Raw genomic sequence first — 15,585 nt, 5'->3', positions numbered from 1 at the left:
ATGGGCAAGGAGGAGATGGGAACCGGACGAAGCATAAAAGTAATATTTTAATGAAAACTTAAACAAAAAGACACAAAACACAAACAAACACATGGCAGCTGCGTGTGATCCGGCTGCATTTATCCTTCTCCTCGGCTGACTAGCCCGATTGGGGGCTTGGCATGTTGTTCACGGCAGATGCGGGTGGCTCTCTCTCTCCTGAACTGCCACATCTGGCTACATTTATCCTTCTCCTCAGATGACTAGCCCGATCAGGGGCCGGGTGTGCATACTCGTGGCCCGGCCCCGCCCTCCTCCTCTCACACTCCTACCTTCTTTGCCTCAGGCGAGGAACCCCCGGCATGACGTACATCCTGTCTGTGGGGGGGCTTTTCCCCATCTCTTTAGAGCTGGGAGGGGGACAGGAGATGGAAAAAAGAGGAGAGGGAAGGGGCAAGGCATTGCGACAGTGAGAGAGAGAAAAATAATTGCTTGCCAGTCCCAGATACGCGGTCACCTGGTTGACCACTCCTCCACCCTCTGGCGGATGACAGCCACTCCTCTCCGGGTGGACAGGAGCGAGTCCTCCGACCCCTGGTGGATGGAATGCTCCTCTGCGTTCTGGCAGCCGGTAGTGAGCCCCTCCGCCCCTCACAGACAGTGGAAGTTCCTCCGTCTCCAGGTGGCCGTCAGCGACTCCTCCGATCTCGGGCGGACAGCCACGGCTGCTCCTTTGGGCAGACGGCAGTGGCGAGGACTCCATGACCCACAGTATAAAGGATGGGCAAAGAGCACACAGGATCTGGACAAAGCATCAAAATAATATTTTTTTGAAAATTTAAACAGAAAGACACAAAACACAAACACACACACTGCAGCTGTGTGTGGCTCTCTCTCTCCTGAACAGCCGCATCCAGCTGCATTTATCCCTCTCCTTGGCTGATTAGCCCAATTGGGGCCAGGCGTCCTTAGTCATGGCCCCACCCCGCCCTACTCCTCGTAATATATTGCAATATAATCTAAATGTATTGTTTCTATACTTTTAATCAATATAAAATCAATCAAATGTATATTTTTGAATTGTAGTTAATTTCCTTGTACACAAAGGTACACAGTCCTTTTACTTTTGTTTTTTTGTCCAGAATTAAAAAGTTGCAAAAATTTGGAATGCCTGCATTGACTAATTGTTTAGGAATGTGTATCAAGAAAGTGTGTATTACCAGGAATCTGTATTAAAGGGGTCATGACATGAGAAACCAAATTTGCCTTGATCTTTTGGTATATAAGAGGTCTTTGTATCATTAAAACGTCCTGCAAGTTTAATATTTTAAGACGTCCTCCCCATTCTAAACGAATCATTTATTTAATCAAGCTCAAAATACAGCTCGTTCTGGATTCATGGTTAGAAGTGACGTGACGGTTAGAAGTGACGTAACAGCGTTTGCATATGACCGCCTCCAGCACAAGATAACTACGCTTTAAGCGCAAGACAGCTACGCTCATTTCAGTATCGCCGTGCGCCTCACAAGTGTTCAGTCGATGGACAGCGAGCTCTGACAGAGACTACTTGTGCACAGGAAAATTACGATGCCACACAGATGTGCTGTTCCTGGCTGTGGTCAAACAAAACCTCTGAATAAGCTGCCGAAAGATCCAGACGTCAGGGAAAAATGGATGCAGTTTATTTTTTGCGGACGTCCCAGTCACGGCAGTGTTAACTTAAGCGTTTGTTCTGTACATTTTAAGGATGACTGTTTTGAGAACAAATCTCAATATGATGCTGGCTTTGCCAGAAAACTGTTGCTCAAAGATAAGTCCGTGCCGACTATTCTGGGAACAACGACGACGCAAACTGTAAGTAATCTATTTTAAACATTAAACTACTTTTTAAAGCGCAATTTCATTCATTATGAATAATCACAGTGTTTTTACTTAGTTTACTTGCATATTGTTCTGGCTGGGGCGTCAATAATTGATACATAGGCACTGACGTTAGCCAATCATAACAGTGGGCGTTAACACTGAAGTCTTAAATGGAAAACGCCCCCAAAACAGACTGTTTGAATCAGAGGATGAGAAACAGGGTGGGAAAAGGTCATAAATCACTAGATTTTAAAAGCTTTTCTTAAAAAAAAAATATATTAATACTATAATTGCACCTAAGGGAACATAATAATACAATAAAAAAACCCATGTCATGACCCCTTTAAGAAATTATACAGGGTCGGTTTTTAAAATTTTTTTATTGTCTTTAACAGAACAGAATTCAGCGTCACAGAACAGATGTTTTAGAAAATCAATGGAACCTTCAATATGTACCAAATGTGTGTTTGTGCGTGAGACAATTTATGTGAAATGCCAGCTCGTTGTTGTTCAACAGGAATGTGTGTTTGTGTATATAGTGAACCAGGGCTAGGTCAATATGGTTGTGTATAGCTAAAAAGGTTTCGTCGGAAGGTATTGATTTTCTAATTACGTATCTCTCCTTGAAATAGCAGCAGGATGGCACTTACTCTATAACAGCTGGCTTCAGACCTGAGAGAGAATAAAGCTCATATATTTTCAAACTGCTTTTTATCTAGGGTACAGAGATCGTCCATAGAGAAAGATAATGGGGGAAGAGAAAGAAGTGAGAACAAGAAATATGTTAATTCGCTATATATTATGTATTTGTGGAGAAAAAGTATTTTGTTGACAGGGGTATGACGATTTATACAACTTTACAGTTCAAATAATACACAAGTTTTAACTTGCCTTCAGACCCTCCTAAAATTGGCCCAATTCACTTTACACATTGTAATTGCCTCGATTACCTTGATTTTTGCTTCTTTTATGGAAAAGGAGGGACAAGTTGAAAGAAATTTTGTTTCATGTTTTTGCAGCTAATTGTTCTTTTGGGACTGGGAAAGGGGGTTTAAACTGTGAAAGTATGTTTGTAAAGTACATTAGACTGTTTCAAAAGATCAGGGAAAATTTGATTTGTCATGTTATGACTTAAAAGTACAGTAATAAATCTGCAATTTACTACCTTGTGTATGTATGCTGTGCCATGCTGGAACAAGCATTTGTGTACAGTATATACTTCATGTTTTGAGAATCTCTAGTTGTGCTTTGGCTTTGTCAGCATGTATCCATGCAGGTCGAGGGGCCCAGTGGAAAGTGGACAGTTGGGTGGAGTATTGCTCTCTCATCTTACTCCTAGCCTTCTTAACCACTTCCCAGAATGTTTCCATGAGTGTTCCTACCTCCCTTCACTGGCATCAGGCAGTTGATTGACAGGTGTTGGCTCGGAACTTGGAATGTTGCTCATGCTCATTGTGCGGTAACGATGTCTGATTGTAGTGGATGGAAGCAGGGGTTTAAGATAAATAACCTAGGCTAATGACTGCTCTCTTCAATTATTTATCAGACTTAACATGCCTGGTCTGCATGATATATATAGGCATCCTACTGGCTGGTTGGCTGGCTTGCCTGATGACCTAGTGACTGACGGGCAGCCGTGCTGACTTGCCCATTTGCCAATATTTGCTGAGTCACGCTGCCCATAGCCGGGATGGAGGGGCTCTCGAGAGCTGTTCCCTGATCTGCAGGGAGGCACTTACTGATTCTAATGCGTATTGATGTACATTTGTGTTTCACAGATTCAACATTTTCCTGAGCATGTTTTAAAGACCCAGTGAAATGGATTGACGTGTGCAGATTTCTTTCCTGTTTTGACAAGGGTTTGGCTTTGGCAATTAATTCTTGCTGGTTAATTTTGTACCATTATATGGGCAAAAAGCATGTTTGTCTATTGTGATGACTATTCTATCGATTTCAGACAACACCCTAAATGACATTGATTATGCAAAACTGTGGATGGTTATTTACATGTTGGTCTGATGGTTTGTGCCTATATAAGTTGGTGGTTCTAAGCAGGTGGTTCAAATAAAGCCACAAGTAAGTACTTAGTGTGTTTTATTATATATATTTTCATTGTGGTAGATATTATCATTAGTGTTTCTTTCATGTACTGTAAATTGCACATTGAATACGACTGACAAATATTGATTAGATCTTGGATAACTTTCCTACTTTACAGTTTTGCACCTAAAGCACCCAATACAGACAGGGATATACAAACACAGTGTGTTATGCTCTATAAAGCATATAAAGAGAATAAACTAGTCTTAATTAACTAACTTTTTCTCTGTAATATACAAATTAATATAAAGTTTTACAACTTTGTTGCCATGATGAACGCCCTCAAACCTAAAACGACAACAAAAATGGCGACAGCTCATATAATACACAAGTTTTAACAGAAGAGTTAATGTAAGTGCTTTTATAATATTATAAGCTTCACATTTCTGCCTTTAAAACCTCCAAAAACCAATTCACTTCCATTATAAGTGCCTCCCTGTAACCTTTGCCTCCCTGATTTTTAACCTTTTTTAAAGGAGTCTAATTAATTTTTTGTGGGAATCAACATTATGCCACACATGCTGTCAATTTACCTTAACTTGTATTAAACCCAGAATATTCCTTTATTAAAACTAATCATAGTCGTAAGCATATTTCCAGTACTTTTGATTTGTTATTAAAGAAATTTGAATAAAACTTTAATAAAAAAAAACATTTCACCACCTCATTCAAATCCTCAATCTACTCATACTCATATCAGCTCACTTGGCTCCTGGCATTACAGACATGTCTTAAAGAGTGTAGTGTTGACTCGATAACTTTTGCGGCCGGATCGTTCAGTCTGATTTGCGAACTAGTCAGAGCCATTCATTGCAAAGAACAGTTAGCAAAAGCCGATATCACTAGGTCTACGATCATATTTGTGGGTACAGCTCCAGCCTAACATCGCACTCACATACCAAGATTTTTCAATGATTAAAGATCGGTTGTATCGAGTGACGCAGGACACTCAAATAAAAGAGAATACAACAAAATTATTAGTACCAAAGAGCCGTCGGGAAATCCTCTTCCAGGCAGCACCCATCCAAGCGGCTCACCATAATCCAATGGCTATTTTTTTGGCCGGGCATTCATTGGGACGTTTGCAAGTAGTGTGTGGCATGCATGAATATTGGTGAATCCACCGGCCACCCCAAAAGCGCCATTGCGCCCTTTACCACTAATCAAGGTCCCCTTTGAAAGAACTGGCATGGACCTCATTGACCTAGTTCTGGTAGACTATGCAATGCGATATCTGGAAGCAGTGCCCCTGCACAACATCTCAGCACATAGTGTTGCGGAGGCACTCTTCAGAATAATCTCCTGAGTGGGGATTCCAAAAGAAATCCTCACTGATCAAGGCACTACATTTATGTCACTACACTGAACACTTGGTTGAACACTACATACGAATTGTTAGGTATTAAATTGATTCGCACCAGTGTTTACAACCCACAAACGGATTGGCCGGTGGAATGTTTTATTAAAACCCGAAGAAATATGATTCATGAATTTGTACACGAAGATGCTAGAAATTGGGATAAGTGGCTCGATTCCCTGTTATTTGCAGTTCGAGAGGTCCCACAAGCCTCCACGGGGTTTTCCTCATTCGAGCTGCTGTATGGGCGTCGGCCGTGTGGCATGCTCAACATCATAAGGGAAGCTTGGGAGGAGGGACCTTCAACCAGTAAAAATGAAGTTCAATACTTTATATAGCAAATCTCAACACTTTAGGTCAACTAACACAGAAGAATTTGCTCCAAACTCGTGAACGTCAAAGCCGACTGTATGACAGGGATACGCGACTACGAGAATTCGCACTGAGAGATAAAGTGCTTGCATTAATGCCCAGCTCAAGCTCTGAATTATTCGCCAAGTGGCAAGGGCCCTTTAGGTCAAACAGAGATCTCGATTTTTTTGAGCAATTGGGCCAGCCCTGTGGTTCTGGTACCTAAGAGTTGACGGGACAGTCCAGTTGTGTGTAAACTATCGCAAAGTGAACACGTGTCCAAATCAGATGTGTACCAAATGCCCCGGATTGATGATTGCTCGATCGGTTGGGTGCGGCTCAATTTTATTAGAGACTGGTTTTAAGAAAGAGCTGTGCTTAGGTTGCTCACGGCTAACCCAAAGAAGTACGCAATTGGGCTGATGGAAGTTCAGTATCTGGGGTTCCACTTGGGTCATGGGCAGGTGCGACCCCAAGTTAACAAAACCGCAACGGTTGCAGCCTGCCCGAGGCCCAGGACCAAAAAGGAGGTGAGACAGTTTTTGGGGCTGGCTGGCTACTCCCGAAGGTTTGTGCCTAGTTACTCTGACGTCACCAGCCCGCTGACTGATCTTACCAGAAAGGGGGCCCCCGATCCGGTCCAGTGGACGGAGTCGTGCCAACAGGCTTTCCTAAAAGTAAAATCTGCACTTTGTGGGGGCCGCATTAACATGCTTTTACATACATAATTTCTCTCTCCCCTTTATTTTGCAGACAGATGCATCCGACAGGGGGTTGGGGGCAGTGCTGTCGCAGGAGGTGGGGGTCGTCACCTGGGTTGTAATTATCTCTAACACCTATCTCTTGTTATAGTGATGGTGGAGGGAGACCTGAAAAGTCACACCAGCACATGATTGAGACCGAGAGAGACTGCAGAGAGAGTTATATTATAGTGTGAAGCCTCAAAGACTTGTTTATTTGTGTTTTGGCCATTAAGAGCCCTTTTTGTTTAAGTTGTGTGCAATGCTTAAGGAATAATACAAATACTCACATTGACCGTTCACTGCCTCCTGACTTAAAACATGAACCTGTCTCAATATTACTCTTGGTTATCGGCTCATTTCGAGTCAGCACGTCCAGGAGACAGATTCAATAATTGATTAACTTGTGGATTACTGTTGACACAAGATGCGAACAGTTCCAACCGATTCAGCACGATTCGCTGAACTGGATCAACCAGTTCACTGAAAAGAAACGGTTAAAAAGAATCAATGATTCGTTCACGAACCAGACATCACTAATCACTAGTCTACACTGACCCAGTGTGTTGTTACCATTTTAAAATCCAAGTGATTAGGACCAGGATTAGGTCCATCGTTACATCAAGCAACACCTATTAAAAACCCTAAAGCTCTTTAAACTAGTCACGTGTTGCTGTCTGAGACACAAGATATTTTAAAACAAGTTGTTGAGAGAAGAAAACCTCCATCTGTTCAGTACACACCACAGTGGCCTCCTCAGCCACCTGACAACCAAAAACCTCTGATATATTACAGTAAACATACTTACACACTCAAACACACAATGAGAGACCATGGTTAACGTGAGAAGGAAACAAAAAGATGCAGTAGAAGCAGTTTGTTTAAATGCTTAATTATGTTAGATGTGTATTTATGTCCATGGAAACTCTAAGTGCAATGTGTTGGATTTGTATCTTCAAAGGCAGACAGCAGCTGGACAGGGACACCTGCATCTTAACTATGGCATACAGGTTGTCGTGCAGGTAGGCTGTGTGCCATGGAATCCACCACTATAACCACATAATTACTGGATACCTGCCTGAACAGATGACATTTATAAACCCCCCCCATCAACACAGCCTTGGTGGTCCAGGCTTCACCTTCTAGTGGGGGGCAGGCACATCCATATCTGATAGGGGGTAGGAGGTGTTGAGATACGATTTCATGGCTTTAGACAAAGGCCAAAAGAGACTTGTGTGGGTGTTGGAATGCTATTAATGTTTGTATATCGGCCACAGCTGATGCACTAAAACTACTGAATTAATGTTATGCTTCCTAAAAACAGGACATTTTCATTTTGGAAATGTCCAAAAATTTATTTGAATGGCATGTAAGGCCTACAGAAAGATTCTTGACACAATGACACATGGAAGCATGAGCATTACATAATCAAACTTTAATCTGAAACTGAATTTTCATTTTTGGGTGAACTATTCCTCAGGGAATATATTGGAACACAATGCAGGCTGGACTCGAATCTGTGTCGCCTGAATGAGCACCAAGGCTCAATGTGTCATGAACATGTATGCTAACTGCTGCTCTGGCTCTGACCTCTTATGTAGAATTTATGCCATACTTACTAAGTTCTTTTACTTAGCACATGAGGTGTTTACGTAGCATTTTGCTATTGCTCTTGACTCTCTTGGTGTAAAAGTTGAATGTGTTCACAAGTGTTTACCAGCAAAAGAGAGAAATGTTTTCTATTACAGTGACAGAGTGTGTAATGCAGAGAATTATGAGACGGGGGTTGACAGGAGAAGGAGGGTAGAGTAGCAAGAAGGAAATAAACATGAGAGAAAGTGAGAGAGTGGTAGAGAGAGGGATGGATGGTGGAGCTGAGCTATGTACGCTTACAAAATCACAGAAATAAATTAAAAGGAGGAGTGTGGGGCCGGCAAAGGAAGTTTGTTTTGCTGTGACGTTTGTACGGAGTCAAAAGATCTGCTGTCATGTTGAGACGGATATGACTGTGGCCAAAAACTCTTTCCAACAAACTCAAAACTTCAGCCAAAAGTTGAAGAGAGATGATAGCGTTCTTGCGCCGGGAGCTGTGAGAACCAAAGCAAAGCAAAGCATAGCTTACTCGTTCACATTTTACTTCAGCACATATTAAAGAAATGTTCTGGGTTCAATACAAGTTAAGCTCAATTGACAGCATTTGTGGCATAATATTGATTACCACAAAAAAAAAAAAATATGTTCAAATCGTCCATTGTTTAAATTAAGACACTTACAATGGAATTGAATGGGGCAAATCAATAAATGCTAAAATACACATTGTTTAAAAGTATAGCCTCAAAATGTACACATTATAGTATGTGTTAATATGACTGTGTAATGTTATAGCCAATGATACAACTTTGCTGCTATGACGACACAACACCGGTAAACCCTGTAATTGACTTTATTACAATAAAATCATGTAGAACAAAGATTTTAGCGCACTAAAACCATGTTAACATGCATGTTTACATCTTGTGGCTATACTGTTGAAACAGTGTATATTATAACATTTATGGATTGGCCCCATTCAATTCCATTTTAAGTGAGTTAACCATGATTTTAGTTTGTTTTTAATATGAACGAGGGACGAGCCCGAAATATTATTCCACAAATGCTGTTGACTGAGCTTATCTTGTATTGAACCCGGAACATTTGATCAAGTACAGTAAATGCATTATTTAATATTGTAAACAACAATTACATGGATATTCAGTGATATTTCTTGCACTTTTTTAATTAATTGCTTTGATATGGTACTATTGAATCAATTAAGGTGCTCGATAAAATTGTTTGGTATTAAGTGGCATATTGATGACATGCTAGTTGAGGTCTTTTCAACACATTCATGTATTCCGCTGAAGTAGCTTTAGTTGATATTTGACCCTGTTAGTGCAGGGAAAAGTGTAAACAAGGCAAGAGCAAAAATAAGGGGTAAATTGAGAGGAAAGGAACAGTAAATATGATGTGCAGAATTTTTTCGATGTTATAGACAAATGCAAGTACACCATTCGTATGTTGAGTTCCTGAAACACATTGTTTACACATTGTGGCTCTACTGTGCATCAGATTTCAGTCAGACTAAACAACGTGTAATTGCACATTTCAATGTTCAGTATGTTTCTAGCTTAAAGGGCACCTTTGACCAGCATCATAAGTGAGACACTGAATCCTAAAAGGAAACATGATAAAAGACATTTCTAGTTTAAAAATGATTGGTACTTCAGACCTTTTTTGTTTTGTTTTTTTGGTCAAGAAAAACTAGCTTCATACCATGTAACACACATTTGGTTTTCGATCATTGAAATTGTGTTAAATATAACAATTTACAGTACACATGGAGCCACAGTAAAAGCTCATTATTTCTGGGATTTAAACATATAAACCCTTTAAATATTAAAGTTATATAAAAAAAGTAATATTTAATAATTCTGGAGTTATAGGCACAAAATAAAACACATAGAAAAAAAGTGTTTTCCAAGATTTGGATTCACACCATTTTGATTCCCCTCACCAAAATAATTAATTAGTCAGTAAATATTGATTCACGGCATTTAATATTTTGGCTTTCATCATCATTTATCATACTTTCTTCAGAAAAAGTATTAACAAAATAAAACAATTCAGCCAGGGAAGTTTCTGAAATTTGGCTGATTTGACATGGAATAACCCAGTCTCATCTGCCACTAAAAAAAAATCTGTAATTTTAATGGTAAAAGACTGTAAAAATGCTACAAAAAAACAAAATGTTAATTTATTAACAAGTATTAACTGTATATTTATACAGTAGTTTTAACAAAATTGTTTGAAAAATGTAATTTTTTAATGTAAAAAGTACGATTTTCCTGTATAATTAAAGGTAAAAATGTATATTATGTTTAACAAGAAAGTACATGTACTTTTTACTGTAAATTATTGTTAAAATTACAGTAAAAAACAATAATCGGGCATTCCCACAATTCCCTGCATGACCCATCAGATTTCATTATATTTATGGGAATAGTTATGTTTCTTCTTATTTTTAACATCAGTTACGTACATCGGAGTGTTTTATATTTAATGTAGATTAGTACATTTTTCCTGCATTATTTCAATTTGTCATGCGTTACCCTGATGGTGTTTAGTGTTTGTGTGAGTGACACTGAGCACTGTCTCTTACACATTTATTAGTCATTGCTCCTGGAAGAGCCACTATTAGTGAACTTCATGTCATCGTGAGCTCTTCTGAAATTTTACGGTGAATAATAATACCTTATCAAGTAAAAAGCTGATTTTTACAGTTTCAGATTGTTAATCTCAGGTTTATGTTATGTTAAGTTTACTGTAAATGTTTACAGTGCCAACATGGTCATGCAAATTACAAGATTTAAACTGTGAAATGTACAGTTCTGTAAAGTTGTTTACGTTTTTACTGTACTCTTTACAGAATTATTCTGACAACCACAGCAGCCAGTTTTTTTGTTGTTGTAAAAACAACAGGATTTTTTTACAGTGTACTCCTCCATCAAAAAACAAAGAGGTAAACGCTCTATACTCTGCTAAAACACTGTCATGTTTTTCTCTCCTCCAAGAGAGTTCATACATTTTTCTTCTATCAGCAGGGAAGCTCTGTTTGCATGTATCACTGCTGGAGGAAAAGGCAAAAGATTGTTTGTTTTCTCTCACTTTTTACCTGTAGGGACACAATTCTGCACTCAGCAGTGTGTAAAAAGCGGAGAAAGCAATTGCTAACATTATGGGGAATTGAGTACACCCCGGGAAGGAAAGAGAATCTTACACTGTTGTTTTTAGAAGCCCACCCTGCCAAACAGTGGAACGGAGGAATGGCTTGGTTGTGTTGGTGGTTGTGACGGTTCAGGATTAGATTGCCAGCCAATGCATTTAGTCCCCTGAGTCTCACCTCTCCTCTTCCTCAGCATTTAATACACTGCAGTGTGAACATACACTGTCACCTCTGAGCTCTCTCTCACTCAGTTACTCTTTTACTGCTATCAAAATTAAGAGAAATGTACATTTGCCCCCATTGCTCTCCTACTTGCACGCTATTTTGGGCTTGAATTAAGCAATTTCTTGTTGTTTAAGTAAGTAAATGTATTTCCAATCTGCTGTTGTGCTCAGCTCTGTTGAACTTTTACTGAAATCCTTTTGCATTCTACCGCTCTCTTGTTCTGCTTCTTTTAAGTGTTTTTGTTGTTGGAGTGTCTCGGTGGAATGGGGTGATATAAGGGTGTCTTCAAAATACATCCAACGATTTTTGGATGAAAGTCTTGTGAACTTGTGCAACACTCTCATGGGAGGGTTTGTGTGTTTCAAAGGACCTTAGTGCCCTCAAAACGGCCATAAGATGCCATCTGGATATATTTCCCAAATCTTTTTTCTATTAGCCTAAATAATGGAAATTTCTTGGCCATGTGTGTAAGGTTTTAGGGGTGAATCTCATCTGTTTTGTTTATTTTTTTATTACCAATTATGGTATAAAATATTTATTATGGGACCCAATTGCGCCACATGATTATTAGATAGTAAGAAATCTTATTCTCATTACCGCATTACAAATAAATTATAATGATTATTCGGTTTATACGTTTTTAACTATTATGGTGTAAAGTATTTATTATTGAAGCCCATTTCCTCCACATGATTAGTAAATCAGAATTATGTCATAATTGAGATTAAAAGTAATAAAAATAAGAGAAAATGTCATGAGATACCAAGTCATAAAAAGTTCAAATTATAAGATAGTAAGTCTTAATTGATATTAAAAGTCATAATTGCGAGATAAAAAGACTTTATATTTAGATTAGCATCTCAAGGCTTTAGATTGATAGATTTTTAACTCATAATTATGACTTTTTGTATATCATAATTATGTCTTATGCAATAAATATGACTTAGAATCTAATAGTTATGATATTTAATCACGTAATTATAAAGTATCTCATAATTGTGACTTTTTATCTAAAAAATATGACTTAGAAGTATCTCATGATTTCAAATTGAAAATGATCTCATCTTACTTGTGACTTACTTTCTTCTCTAGAATACAAAGATTTTTAGAAAAATATCTCAGCTCTGTTTTCCTTACACTGCAAATAAATGGTGACCAGACATTTGAAACTCCAAAAATCACATCAAAGTAATCCATCCGACTCCAGTGGTTTAATACATGTCTTTTACTATAAACGTCCACTTACACCAGCCCTGCTAAAGGTGCGTACACACTGCCAGCGACTTTATCGCTGCAGGTCGCCAGTGGCTGGCGGTGAAGTCGCTAGTGGGTGTTCCCACTACTGGTTGCCTAGTAACGTTTATAAATGACATTCACGGATGCCACTCCATTGCTGTTGACAGCGAATCTCTTTTCTTGCCACTAAAAACAAACATTTTGGAGGGAAAAGACTAAATATAAATGGAATCAGTACATAAAATGCTTTATATCAAAGATGAATGAGAAACAAGGCATGCTGGTTGCCATAGCGGCTCTTTATCTGCAGCGAAAATGCAAACGCCGGTCTGTCTGGGTCCATAAAATCCCCGCGATCTCAGATACACCTTTCCACGCAGTATTTTTCTTAAAAATGTCCTTGTACGTGGGAAGAGACATATAGAGCACTGGAAAATTTCTAACAGCAAGAATTAGCCTTTCATCCACCTTTCCGTTACTGCAGGAGCTGAGAGAGAGAGAAAGGATCACATGAGCTCTCCCGTCGTCTCTCCTATTGGCTGTCGCTTCCGTTAGTCGCTCCAAAGTTTAACTTTTCTCAACTTTGTCGCGTCGCTGGACACGCCCACATCTAGCGCCAACGGTTGCGACAGCTCGTGTCGCCGGAAGTCGCTGTGCTCGCATTGAAAATGAATGGTACTGAGTCGATGTCGAGTGTGTACGCACCTTAAGTGCTCTCTTCTCTCCTCTGAGTTCACATGAACACTCTTCATGTAAATCACAACACTGGGAGGAGAATAGTAAATATGAATCTGTTTCTCACCCACACCTATCATATCGCTTCTGAAAACATGGATTTAAACACTGGAGTCATATGGATTACATTTATGCTGCCTTTATGTGCTTTTTGGAGCTTCAAAGTTCTGGCCAACATTCAATTGCACTGAATGGACCAACACAGCTGAGATATTTTTCTAAAAAACTTTATGTTCAGCAGAAAAAAAGGCAGTCATACACATCTGGGTATGATGAGTAAATGATGAGAGAATATTTATTTTTGGGTGAACTATCCCCTTTAACTATCCACAGTTTGTTGGAAATGGGCTTCCATAATTCATATATATTTGTACTATTTGTTTTTTTTTTTTACGTTTAATTTATGCTTATGTTATTATTATATAATAATAATAATAATAATAATAATAATAAAAAGCATTGTGTCCAGACAGGATAATTTTCAAAAAGATGTCAATACTGTACTACAGCAATAAATAATATATTACAGCAATTATAATGTATTGTCCATTTCTTTAGGGGTGAAATGAATATGGCTTAAACATGTTCTTGTGAGATTCATTCTTCTGTCAATGGCGTGCAGCTTACATAACTTAAATGGGGAGATGGGTGTCTCATGTCACCTTAAAAACAGTTCCCTTTCACCCCTCTCTTACTGTACTCAAAACATAATAGCAGTGCATCTCGAAGCAACGTGTCTTTACTAACACAACAGACATGGCGTACAAGGACACACCGTTGATTAGTGATTACCTGCGTTCGAACAATAAATCATCGCGGGTGATTTCATTGATCCCCGGCAGTCAGTAAATTCGATGGCAAGTCAACCTGACCTAGAATTGCTACAATATGGACTAAACCATCCTGTCGCACCAAAGCGGGGGAGGCGAGCACACATCAGCGGTACTTGCTCTTATCAGATTGGGGAAGCCATGTTACTGCCGTGAGCTATTTTAATCTCTCGTGGTACATTTCTCACCGTCGGGTTTGTTTTTTCCCGGAAATGTTTGTGTGCGTATTGCGTTTTACGAGTGTGAATCGCGTGTGCAGCCCCATCGGAATCGGACACCCCCGTGTGTTTTTGGTGATGGAAAATCGAACCGCACAGTTTTCACCATTAAAATTAAGCGGCTTTCCCCAACCTATGTAAAGGAAGGCAGTCCAACAGGGGATAAAGGAATTTCTCTAAGAATTCAATAGTGTATCCTTTTAATGCAATTACAACGCGCGGTGCTCGTGCATTTCGCTTGATTTTCAATGCATATCTAGATATAGGCTACCTATATACATGTCGATTAACAAAAGCATGGACCTACAAGTGGTCCGATATATTTACTCTAGTTGGAGATCTTTGTGTCGGCGCAACAACGTTGCAGCCAGCTGCGGTTATTACTTGATCCATTGCTATTTTTAACATCATGATCTAACCGACCTCAGATCGCCTATCGCTCGCTCCACAAATACACTACAGACCCCCAAATATCTCGCAACCAGTTTTAATTTAAAGCGTTTCGTCTGGTGGATCTGTAGCACACAAGAGCCTGCAGAATATCTCCCTCTCTCGCTTCGGCCAGGAGCTTAATAAAAAGGCTCCCCTCCCCCAAGCTTTGGCGAAACAGGAACAACTTCTTTGAGAGAGAGAAAAAGGACTGCACAAGTTTGGGACGTCTTGGATCAGCCATGCACTTCGTCTGGCCAGTTCTACTCCGGAGCTGAGATTTATTTATTTGACATTTTTTTGTTACACTATTTCTTTGGTTATGCCTTGGATTGTCGTAGCCCTTTGTTATCGAGAAGGATCGGGCAAACATGCTCTTGAGATTTTTTTTTTCTTTGGAAAATGGGTTACTTACCTATAGGATTACTGTAATTGGGGGGCACGCGCTCGCTTGTGGAATAACTTCACTTTTTTTCTAGCGAGAATGGAATTCGCTGTGCGCCTATTTACCGGACTCTGACTTTTCGATCAGTTGCAAATCCAATGGGAACGTGTTTGTGTGGAATATTTGCTCAACATGGGTAATAATTGGTTTGCTTTCGTTCATTTTGATCCTACCATATACATTTCTTTCATGCACGATGGCCGACAGTAAACACGTTTGGCCTGGCTCCCATTTGAAATCAGCAACCAGATATAGGCTATTTAGGAAACCCCAAATAATCGATTGTTTCAGCTTCCTCCAGTTTAGATTAAAGGC

General features: G+C 39.5%; 1 protein-coding gene across 4 annotated transcripts in view; it reads left to right on the top strand.

Annotated features, from left to right (window-relative positions):
• Nucleotides 1-15,585, top strand: part of LOC127651196 (B-cell CLL/lymphoma 9 protein-like) — a 154,571-nt gene that overhangs the window by 79,980 nt on the left and 59,006 nt on the right. Inside the window, exon 1 of one of the 4 annotated variants that reach the window (XM_052136916.1) lies at nt 14,422-15,406. The exons of 2 other annotated variants lie outside the window; for them this stretch is intronic. The gene's annotated coding sequence lies outside the window, so the exon portion shown is untranslated. Of the gene's footprint in view, nt 1-14,421; nt 15,407-15,585 lie in introns of those variants that run through there. One more of the 4 variants, XM_052136913.1, reaches the window with a different exon arrangement.

This window comes from Xyrauchen texanus, chromosome 11 (genome assembly GCF_025860055.1).
Source record: "Xyrauchen texanus isolate HMW12.3.18 chromosome 11, RBS_HiC_50CHRs, whole genome shotgun sequence".
Lineage (NCBI taxonomy): Eukaryota > Metazoa > Chordata > Actinopteri > Cypriniformes > Catostomidae > Xyrauchen > Xyrauchen texanus.
The sequence above is the reverse complement of the archived record's forward strand: the minus strand, read 5'-3'. Positions and strand labels throughout refer to the sequence as shown.